The sequence below is a fragment of the Poecilia latipinna genome, unplaced genomic scaffold (genome assembly GCF_001443285.1).
Source record: "Poecilia latipinna isolate Pla-1442-1.1 unplaced genomic scaffold, P_latipinna-1.0 Scaffold105, whole genome shotgun sequence".
Classification (NCBI taxonomy): Eukaryota; Metazoa; Chordata; class Actinopteri; order Cyprinodontiformes; family Poeciliidae; genus Poecilia; species Poecilia latipinna.
Genome location: NW_015112721.1, coordinates 541,836 through 554,059, shown reverse-complemented (window position 1 = coordinate 554,059; position 12,224 = coordinate 541,836). Strand labels below are relative to the sequence as shown.

The window sequence follows — 12,224 nt, the reverse complement described above, 5'->3', positions numbered from 1 at the left end:
CTTCTGTCCTGTACCTAACCTTTTGGTTCTCCCTCCTCATCCTAGTTCCTCAAACTCTTTTTCTAAACCTAACCTCACCCAATTTCTAACCTAAAACTAACCTTGTGATTCCTCCCTCCTTTTCCTAAAAACCTACCAACTTGAATTTTTGAACACCAACATAACAATTCACCACTAGCTCAATCTGGGCCTGCTCAGAGGAAGCATCTTGCACCCACCGGAATATGCTGGCCATATTCTACGCAGCACACACAGGTGTGTGCTGCGTAGATCAATAGGTGATGTCCTTGACACACCGCTAACACCATACACCAATCTAAAGATAGTCCCTGTTGCTCACGATGGGTCTTGATCTTGAGCGAGAGTGCCTACCCTTTGAGGCACCTAAAGGGCGGAGATCCAATACTGGGGAGCCCACAACCTCAAAGAGTGAATCAACAAACCTATTTTTACCCAAAGTGCCCGCTGCGAACACAGTTTTATACGACTGAAGGCCGGACCCCGCTGTCTGAGCTCCAGCCCTGCCGACGGCCTGCGCAGCGTCTGCGTCCACAACTGTTTGTGCGCGTCTGCTGTGGCGTGTTTAGTCTCCATTAAAACAAAGTCCCTCTCTGTCCCGGGAGTCTGACTCCTACGGCTTCGCTTCGGCCGGCGCCTGTTTAAGCGTTAAGGGCTTCAGCGGAAGGTCAGACGAGTCCCGACGCACTGTTTGGACACCGGCGTTATTGATGAGAAACCGCTGGACGTGTTTGGGTCGGAGACGTCAGGAGATGAGATCATCTCAAGCTTACCAGTGAAAGGTGGATCAGCTGTGATCCAGAAGATGACAGCAGCACACAAACATGAGGGTCAGCTGCTAGAGAAGAAAGAATCTGACGGGGCTTTAGAGGGGGCGAAAAAATAATTGAAAGTCCATTAAAAGTGCCAACTTTGCATTATTTTGTAAATAATGACACTTTGATGCAAAGCTGGCACTTTTAATGGACTTTCAATGCAACTTTTAGAGAAACTTTGCATTAAAAGTGTCATTGTTTACCAAATGACACTTCATGACAACATTCATAAAGACTTCTTCATGTTTATGACAGGTGTTATGTCAGCGTTATGCACACCTGTCAAATAAAGTGTTGCCCAAGTAAGTTATTCTGTGTACCATAGTTTGTATACATGCTGCACAGTTTGCCTTGATTTTATCTTAAAAAGCTCGTTGGGCTGCAATCTGAAGTCCTTTCATGCTTTCTCTGTTTGTTTTATGACCCTTCAGCTGGACAAGATGAAGTCGCTGTCGGTCCGTTTAAAAACAAAAGCAGCACACAGTAAGCAGCAAGCTCTTAAATTGATATGCGAGACTCTCCTGAAGGGCAAGACCGTGAAACACGTTTTTTTTTTTTTTCTCCCTCTCGCGGTCCCTCCCTCCGTTTACCCCATGCAGCACACATGGCTCACATCGTGTGTGTCTGTGGATGCACACAGGCGGTGTTGTGCTCTCACATGGAGCTGGCTTGATGTCGAACTGTAAAACAACACAAGCAGGATCAGCCTAAATAATATTCAGTCACACCTCCTTTTTTCAGTTTTTTTTTTTTTTTTCTGTCCAAGGAACACGTTAAGCACATCCATGACATGCCTCAGCCCAGCCGCCTGTCGCTTCACGTGTTCAGCCACCCTCGCTGCAGATCCAACCCCCCTGCAGCTCTGATTGCTCGGTTAGCATTCGCAGGCTCGTCCTGGCTGCCGCCAGCAAACCAATCGCGCCACGACTTTCTGACCCAGCAGCCAATAAGGTTCCCAGAAACACCAGAACCTGGTTTGCTGCAGAAGGACTTCTTGGAAAGGGTCTGTGGGAGTTTCCTCTGCCACAGGATGGTGGGACATTTACATGTGTGTGTGTGTGTGTGTGTGTGTGTGTATAAGCAGGTGTTCACACCTGCCTTCATTCCCACGTGTCGGCAATCATGACACCAGTGTGAGTGTGTGTGAGTGTGGTGAGTTTTGTCTGCAGCCACACAGAAAGCAAAGCGTACAGTCACAGTTAGAACCGTATCACAGGCGTCCAGCGGGGCCGTTTCCCCAGCAGCCGCACAGGCAGAGCGGCAAACACGGCGAGCTGCGGAGGAAATGTGTGAAAGGGTTCCTAAAAGCAGGGGAGGATGTTTACCAAATAAAAGTGGGTCTAGAATAGGAACCTGAGTCAGCAACTTCAAACAGAGCTGTCCTGATTTCCAGGTGAGCCGTCCACGTCCCAGAGACAACCCTTTGCTCTTCCTCTTCCTGGTTGGTGGCGTCACGCCGTCGGAGCTCCGCCTCGTCAAGGACACCGTCGCCGCGCTCAAACCAGGAACACAGGTCAGTGAGGCGGCAGGCGTGGAGTAACGTCAGGTTCCTGGTGGAAGTCCTTTTTTTCGGAGGCCAGTGTGTGTCCACTTTATGATCTACTACATTATTTAAGAAACTGTTGTTTTTATTAACACCATGGGTGATCGTCTACTTTCTAGAATCAAACATGGAGAACCAACATCTAGTTTTTTCAGTTCCCAGAGAAACCTCTACGAGTTTATAAATTACAGACAACTTATTCCTATTAAACCTGGGGGAAACAATATGTAGTTCTATACATTTACCTTTTTATCTTTCTTCTGATTTGTTGTTTTGTTTGCATTTCTTTCACGTTAAGCACTTTGAACTGCCTCGTTGCTCAAAATGTGGTAACTAAATAAAATTACCTCAGAGCTAAATGAGGTTGGAGCGAACACACAGAGGGAGATCTTTCACCACTTTAATCTCTCAAGATCGTCCGGAGTCGTTCTCTCTTCTCTTCAGTTCACCTTTATTGTAGGTTTTCACAGGGCATCCTTAAAAAGTCTTAAATTATTTTTTTTAAAATATGTTGATCTTCAATACGTTAATCCCAGTTTTTTGTTTTTTTTTTTTGTCATCACATGACTATTTAATCTTGTATATTCTATGTAGTTTTATTTTCCACGGGATTTTTCTGTCAGGCATATATTTAAGTCACATGCAGACATCTTCATCTCATTAAGTGACTCCAGGCGGACGACGCTACCAGTAACTAGCTGCTAATAAACCTTTGCTAGCTAGCTATTATGGGTAAGTGCGAGTTCATTGCTGGTTGCCTGTTCCGCATTTGTTTTCACTGCCGGCTCACTTCTGTTGCTAAGCCCCAGTGTATTCTGTGGACTCAAACTTTTACTCGTAACACCTCGCATGTTAAGGCTCTAGCAGAGCCATATGCAGCAGGATGCCCTAGCCGTTCCCTGTATTTATAGCTTTGGTCTTTAATTTCACCCAAAGTGGCATTAAAAAAGGTCTTAAAAGTCTCGGATTTCTGTAATATTTCTTTGTTTATCTAGAAAAAGAAGGCCAAACATGCAGTTTGTTTCAGTTTTTGCAAAGATTTGTCAAAGGCAAAACAGTTTTGAGTATAATTTATTTCTCTAACAAGATTTAATGACCGACTGACGGTGAGGATCGTTACATTTTTCCCAGTAACGCAATAATCAGCGCTATCCCTATTCAATTGAGGCTGAGATGAATCATCTCTTTAGCCTTGACGATTGAAGGCAAAGAACCTGACTGCATGATCGCTCATAAGTGCTGACCTAAATACGCAGGTGTCTGAGATCAGGTGTGAAGGTGAGAGAGCGCTGCCTGATCTGCCCATGTGTTGATGCAGTCGTCACACGCCTGCCTGTTTGCTCAAGGCGATCTAAGTGCCTGATACATATGCAGTCCACACCGACACACAGAACATGCAGATGAATGCAGTTTGTCTGCTTGAGAGAACTGTCAGGAAAGGAGGGGGGGTAAAAAAAAAGGGACATCAAGCTGGGTGATGTAGGATTTTCATAATAAAAAGTCTTTGAGAATTAGCCCAGAGGCGATGAAAGGCTCGACAACGATCAAAGCCGTCCATGTTGTAATCAAGAGAAGTGAATAAAGATGAGATTATACAATAACCTGCTGGGGCCACACACACACACACACACACACACCCCGAACCCCTACTAGATCCGTGTGCAACACACCGCCTACATGTAAACACATGTACGCACGGTGGCTGGTGTCTGCAGGCCAGATGTTCCCGATGGTTTTTTTTTTTTTTTTGGCTTCTGCAAACGTTCTTCGCTTCTGCCATAACCGCCAATTTTTGGGGTGCTGACCCGGAGTTAAAGCAACACTGCTGAGGAGAAACAGAGCTGCTCTGTTGTGTAAGGAGAGCCCCGCCCGCCCTCATCCTGACTATACAGGACCAGGAGTGTGTGTACGCACACACACCTACACACACACCAACAACTGAAGCTGCTGCAGCCTTCTGCTTTATCTGCACCTGATTGACTGCTCTGCGTCAAAATAAACACTGATTCCACAGCACCAGACACCGAGTTTTACCGGTGAAGATTAAACCGGGTCGCACAAACCCAGAATAGGTCTCATATTTTTAGATTCTCTGCTTTCCTTATATTGCAAGAGCTAAAGAGGAACGGTTTTTACTTATCGGCTGAAGAGCTTCTTGCCTTCTTAGGCCCTGTTAACACAGTCAGGACCGAGGCTTCTACCTTATGCAGACGACGTGCTTTTCTTTTTCGCGTGATGAATTCCAGCTTTCCTTAATCTCAGTATCCACGTGGCAAATATTAAAATCTAAAAACCAAGATACTATTGGGAGCTCAATGGCAGAATCTCAAAATTTGACCGTGAGAAACTCAACATTAGACATGAACTGGCTTTTAACCCCAACCATAGAACAAGTTACGAAGATGAATTTGTATAATTGCTAATCCTGTGTGACCAGGATGCTCCGGTAAAATCCCTGCTTGACTTTGGACACAGAGAGACAGAAAATTGTTTGTATGTACGTCAAGGTTGTGATTCACTAACTACAAATCTGCGTCATGTGAAAGCTCTTTTAGTTACAAAGTGAATAAATAAAACTTTACCTTGCACTGAAATGACCTCTCTTGTTGATTCAGCGGTCGCAGAGCTTTCAGTGTTTTTTTTTCTTCGTGTTGTTAGCGCCTCTGTTTTGAGTGTAAGCCCCTCAACCCCCTGCAGTGTTGACAGGTCAGGTTAAAGGTCAGTGTGAGCAGTTTGCTTCTTTACATTGAAATAAAGAAAAAAAAAACTACCCAGCTTGAGTTGCATGAGGTGTCCATGAATCCTAGAACTTTTTTCACACATCCTTCATCGCATGTGAAAGTCGGAATAAGCATCCTGTTCGACTTTTACATTTATGTGGTAAACATAAAATCGGTGTGAGGTTTCTGTCCCGAACTTTGACCAAAAAATAAAATAAAATCTTATGTCGCCTACTAACAAATTACTTTTAGACCTAAAAAGTAAACGAGATGAACTGTACACAAATTCAAACAATTGTTTAAAAAAAAAAAAAAAAAAAAAAGCCAGTTTTGGTTCCCGTTGATTGTCAACGTCTCGATTCGTTAAACGGTAAGTGTTGAGTTACAAGCGTTACCGTGTTTTAACCTCAACGATGTTTTGTTTGTTTGCTCCATCCCAGGTACTGGTTCTCTCCACCCGCTTACTAAGACCGGCGGATATCCCCGAGCTGCTCTTCAGCACCCAGAGACTGCGGCCAGATGTGGGTTTCTGAAAGGCCGGCACAAGGAACGAGCCTCACCGGCGTACGTTTGGACAATCAGGTGTCGAGCTCAAGCAGTTAGATTTTTATACAAATGCTGAGGGATTTAAAAAAATAAAAAAATAAAAAAAACATTCCTGCTCTGTGCGTCAGCACACAAATCCCTGAACACAAGCCATTAAAAAAAAAAAAACTAAACGAAAAAAACCTAGCTGTGTTTTATGACTCGAATGCATCAGTATATTAAATCTGACAATAAAGACGTTTCCCTTCCAGACAGCGACGAGATGTGCTGCTGCTTTTTGGTTCGCATACACTGTGTTAATCATGAATGTGGGGAAAGTGACGCTGCGCAGCAGCTAGGAGAACAGGCACTCCGTCAGCACCATCGCCTCGTCACGTCACGACAAACAAAAACAAAGGCACAACGTTAAACAAATCACCTGACACTGATATTTGCTCACACCTACACTGTGGATTCTCTCCTTGGTTGGTTTTATTCTCTCTGGCATGGCTGACCTCAGCTGAAGCTCAATCATTTCACCCACCTCCACACCTGCACATGGCAACAAGAGGAGGCTTTCTGGTTTACTCGGGTACATTTCAACAGATTCGGACAAGAATTTCTTGATTAACCATCTGGAGGGAGAAGGCAAAGTCGTTTCTAGTCAGGTTCTGTGAAAAGTGTCAGGAAAAAAAAAATCATCTTCTCCATCTTTGCTTCTTTGTTTAGTTTAAAGGATTAACTAGACTTTAATCCATTTGTTAAATGTCCTTAGGTCTGACTTCTATGCATTATTGTAAATTCATTAAAAAAGAAGGCAAAGTAAGATCTATAAAAAGACAATTGGAGAAGTTCCATTGCTTGGGGAGAAATTAGAAAATATCTCAAATGATTAAAGTTTTTACTTTATTAAAGTTTTTGTTAGAGTAAAAAAAACTGAAGGTTTTTGTGAAATATGACTCATCCCAAATTTTAGCTCAGGCTCCATTTTTTATTTTTTATTTTAAACCGCTTTTGCTGCACTTTGGTTAGACCCTGTATCTCTATAATTTTCCCTCATCCCTTTAGCTTGTAGCTGTACGTTGTAAATAACTACTATTTACCACGTAGAATCAGTTCATAACCACTAGCTATGCACTGTAAGTTTGTAGTTTGCCCTAGCAGAAAGTCTTATGGGACACAGCGTTATGAAATTATTCAAACTAAAAACACTTGAGACATATTGAAACATATTTTTGCTCAACCAGTATTTGTTTCTGTTTTTATCCTTTGAATAAACAAAATTTTGTTTATTATGTGCAGTTTCAAACAGTGTCAATGTCTGATATAGCCGGCCTTGGCAACTACCCAGGGCGACATCTCATCTGCGGGCGGCATGAGACCCACTCACATGGCTATTTAAGTACAGAGTAAATGAAGAGAAAATCGCATAAAATGTTTTACAATGTCATCAGATAGATTAAAACTATAAAATTATGCTCTAATTCTTGTATTTTAAAAACTAAGACAAAAGTGTTAATGCAAATAAATAACACATTGACACATTTATGAGAGAAGCAAAACACCCAGGACTCGTTTATTTGAAATGAGTCTCAGAAAATTATTTTATTGAGGCACTTATGGCTCTAATGGATGTTTCTAAAGGAAGAGAAAATAAATATTCTTTTCCTAAAATGAGGAGTTCTGGAGTCAGTGTTTGAGTTTGTTGCCAGTTATACAGCTGAAAAGCTTATGGATTTAATTATTCACAAAGTTTGATATTTTCTTTAGATCAAATTGTATTTATGACATAACCCAGCAAACCACCAAAGTGAAAGTCTTAATGCTGTTTTAAAATAAAATGTGTCAGTATGGTGGTTTTTGGGAAACGACATATTTACTGTGATACTTGTTATAAAAAGCTTCAGATCCACTGTCACAGAACATTATGTCTGCTGTTATATGACATATTCTACATCCCAATGTCTATCAGAGTGACAAACCAGAATAATGATTACAAGCCCTCCTATGTTTAATTTAGAGCCAACAATTAATATATAAACCTGGAGAATCCCGAAATACGCAGAGAGGAAACGCAGACTATACTCAGGAAAACCTGCATAATCATCAAAACAAACAATTTGGAGGGTTTTTTCCCCTTCAAGGCTTAAGTGATATTCATATAGATCCATAGTGATGTTTAAAATGGCTTTCATTGTGGAAAAATGCTGAAAATAGCTTGTAAGCCCCAGGAAATCATTACACGGTTTTCTCAAATCTCTGCAGGGGATTTTAACTCTGCCAATGGGACTTTATTCTGCAAGCAGCAACCTATTCATTCACTTTTTTTTTTTTGTTTTTTTTTAAGCAAACGAGTCTTTCTGAGTCCCTTTCTGACATAAAGTAGTCCCAGAGACCTACTTTATCTGCTGCGCAGCAAACAGTCTGGACTGAAAGCATCACTTTTGACAATTTCAGATCAGCCGAAAGTGTGCCAAGGCTAATTGACTCGGATGTTATTTTTAGCTTTAATTTGGCAGTAAGTGTGTGCGTGTGTGTGTCTGTGTGTGTTTGTCTGTCTCAGCAGGGTTTCTGTAGGTTTTATTAACTCAAATTTAAGACCTTTATGAGTGAAACTTAATACGTTTATCCATCCATCCATCCATCCATCCATTTTCTTCCGCTTATCCGGGGTCGGGTCGCGGGGGCAGCAGCTGCAGAAGGGAGGCCCAGACTTCCCTCTCCCCAGCCACTTCTTCCAGCTCCTCCGGGGGAATCCCAAGGCGTTCCCAGGCCAGCTGAGAGACATAGTCCCTCCAGCGTGTCCAGCGTGTCCTGGGTCTTCCCCGGGGCCTCCTCCTGGTGGGACGTGCCCGGAACACCTCACCAGGGAGGCGTCCAGGAGGCATCCTGACCAGATGCCCGAGCCACCTCAACTGGCTCCTCTCGACATGGAGGAGCAGCGGCTCTACTCTGAGTCCCTCCCGGATGACCGAGCTTCTCACCCTATCTCTAAGGGAGAGCCCAGCCACCCTGCGGAGGAAACCCATTTCGGCCTCTTGTATCCGTGATCTCGTTCTTTCGGTCATGACCCAAAGCTCATGACCATAGATGAGGGTGGGAATGTAGATCGACCGGGTAAATCGAGAGCTTTGCTTTTTGACTCAGCTCTCTCTTCACCACGACGGACTGGTACAGCACCCGCTTCACAGCAGACGCTGCCCCAATCCGCCTGTCGATCTCCCGCTCCCTTCTTCCCCCAAACGATAATCCGTTTATCCTCAAGGAAATGTACGAACTTCATCCAGCCAACTGGCAATGAGTTCTAGCTGTTTGCTAGCTTTCTGGCTAGCTAGGTTATATTAGTATTGAGTCGTAGAACGCAGTGAAGATGTCCGAGTGTCTCGCAGAAAAGTCCCATGAGAAACAAAATACATCAACAAAATTAAATAGTCACGTACGGAAGCGTTATAACGTGATACGTATCTTGTTAAAACGTGATACTTTTTGTTAAAACGTCATACTTATCTTGTATAAACGTGATAATTTTATGTCAAGGAAGTGGCGGTATTATGCTAGGCTAGTACAGTGGCTAACATGAATTGGTCAGGTTTCCCTTCATGTTTGGTCTACAACATGTAGAGATACGGACGCTGCTTTGCACTGTGGTTAAAACCATTAATAGCATGCTTACTTTGAGCAGGATCCTGAACAGAACGGGACTGTACAGAAGGAGACGTCAGTCCGGTCCTCTAGCTGTGGCCGCGGCGTTCCTGACTGTCTGGATCGAAGCTTCTGATTCGGGAAGTGGCTAAAGGGAGATTATAACGGAGGCTCAGATGTATTTGCTGAACATTTTCTGTTCAGATTTTTTTTTTTTTTTTTGGAACAGTACAGTTGCTGAACAACGGCAACGGCTGTTCGTAACCAAGCAACCGAAATCAACAGAAGGCTAAATAGTGGCAAAAGACAAAACTAGATCCTGTTAAGCATTCTGAAAAATAAGACTTCCTCTCTCCAAAATAAATCATAAATAAAGCTTTGAATTTAATTATTTTTCAGTCACCTTTTTGTAATTATGTACAATCAATACTCATGTAAATTATACTTAACATATGACCTGACATATGACTGTAAATAAGTAGCTAATCATGGAAATTATATTTAACATATAAATGTTAAGAAAGAGCACCTACCTTTCTGTTTGGATGTTGTGGCTTACAGGGATGCATCAGCTGGGATAATAATTCAACTGGGATAATAATAATTCATATATAAAACATAACCAATGTTTTATATATAAATACTTTGACCAAATGCCTTTAATTATTAAATGCTGTTTATCATTGTGCTTTAAGGTTTGTAACCAGTAGCAGACGTCTCACGCATCATTGTGAGTTATATGCAAAAGCTGAATGGCCTCCTTTAAGCATACTGAGAAACAGTCACCTCATGATCCTGATTTATAAATCTCTACTCGGCTTGGCTCCAGCATACTTAAACTTTCTTTTACATAGATCTGTTAATTCCCATTCTTTACGTTTTAACAATATTTTTCTTTTGCATGTTCCACTTTTCTGAACTGAAAAAGGGAAGCAAGCTTTAGTGTGATGGCTCCTACGGCCTGCAATCAGCTCCAGTCTGAAATAAAGATGTCAAAACTGGTTCCACTGGACTTATTTCGAGCGATTCTTAAAAACAGACGAGATTTTATTAAAGAGTGTCACTGTTTTTAAATTCTTTTCTACTGTTTTACACTTCTGCATATGCAGTAAGTAATTTTATTTTGTAACCAGATTGCTGTGTGTTGCAGACTTCTACCCAGGTCCGTCTTGAAAATAAGATAAGATGTGTATCTCAAAGGGGTTTACATGATAAAATAAAAGAAATAAAATAAAAAATAAAATAATAATATTTGTGAAATATTGGTCAAAGATTTTTAATATTTGTCGACAAACAAGGAGCAAAGAAGAGACACCTCTCCTTTACCATATAGGTGACTTACAATAATGTCTTCTAATGAAGACAAAGATGGTAGATAAAGATTATTGTGTTGCTTGGCTAAAATAAAACTCTGAACTTGAAGATATTTATAGAAATATTTTGTAAGGAATATCATGTTTGTTTTTAATTTCTTCCAGTTACATAAATGCCTTCCCTGGAAAAAGATCAGACACATTGGCTATATCCTTAGCAGACCAGAGTTTAAATCCTGCTCTACCTGGATGAACATCACAAGGTTGTTGCTGTAGCGTCCCGGTTGAAAAGATGGTCTCTCTAACTGATGGTTCACGTTTCTTTATTCAACAACCTTTGTACATGAACACAACATAAGAGCTACAAACATACAAATAAAATACCATTAGTAACTCTTAGTGGTTCTAACCTTTTACCTTAACCTATTAACCTTACTTTATGTAATATCATTAAATTTACAATACATGTATTTAATTAACTATAACATTTCTATATTACAAATGAACCAAAACGTATTCCAACTGCCCCAACTGTTCGACAGTTAATCAAATATTGACACCATTTCATGTCGAAACATAAACATTTCGCTCAATCTATACAATTCACTCATCAAAACACCCACCTTGTTCCCTCATCAACCGAGCACTAACTAACTGATTGTCTGGACCTTAATTGGAGTATTCTTTAGTTATCTCCTCTCAACCGTGACTCGTACGCTCTCTTAGTCTCTGCACTATGTCCAAAACAGCCAACCGTCAGTTACCGTCGGAAGTTCGTGTAGATCACCTAGCAACCTATCAATAAAGCCATTTGCAGTTGCTTTTCTCCCAAATAATCAAGTGTTTTTTGCCAGATCATCATTGTATTTTTCAGAAATGGGTATTTTGTTTGCTTAATTAACCTTTTCCTGCCTGATGAGTACATGTACAAGTCTATAGCAATAGAGATCCAGTGGGACACAATAGTAATCCATGCTGGGGGCTGACTGGCTGTAAAGTGAAACATAGCTGCCCTGATCTACCCTAACCCTGATCTGGGCTGAAATAACATAATAGGTTTGGTAATTGTAAACGCCCTCTGTCATAAGGTAGATATAAGAGAGACAGTCTCATTCTAGAGCGTTTACCAATCCAATGAAGTTGGAAAAAGTTATATTTAGCTCCTTAAAGAAGAAGGGGAGTGAGGAAATTGAAACTGATTGGAAAACATATAAGAATTTTGGCAATATTGTAATTTTTATAATATTGATGTGATGTGATCTGTTCTCTGCCGTTTCTGATCGCTCCTCAGCACACGAANCAAGATGGCCGCCCTAAATCTCGTCAGCGACAATAGGCGAGAGCGGTCCATGAGGCGTCTATCCTTATATTATGTCTATGACTGTAACCCCCATAAACTAGTTCTTAGAATGTCCTGTAGAGGGCACTAGACCCAAATTTCTCCTGTGTTGGTAACGAAGAAGAGTAAGGCATAAGGGAGAAGGAAGAGAAATGGCAGACTATAGACTAAGCACGTTTCAGCAGAAGTAGAGAAGTCACTACTCACAAGGCTGCTGTTATACGAAAGAAATCTGTTCATTTTGAACTGGATGATGTACATTCTGTTCCGGGATTTCTCCAGTTGGTTTTTTTGAACGGCCGATATCTG

At 41.5% G+C, this 12,224-nt stretch overlaps 1 long non-coding RNA gene across 1 annotated transcript; it reads right to left on the bottom strand.

The window, feature by feature from the left end:
- Window positions 1–9,468: 9,468 nt before the first annotated feature.
- Window positions 9,469–11,824, bottom strand: LOC106944624 (uncharacterized). Its single transcript, XR_001424375.1, has 2 exons — window positions 11,200–11,824; window positions 9,469–10,937 (listed from the first exon to the last, which is right to left on the bottom strand). It is a non-coding gene; the product is annotated as an uncharacterized LOC106944624 (long non-coding RNA).
- Between the last annotated feature and the right edge of the window lie 400 nt (window positions 11,825–12,224).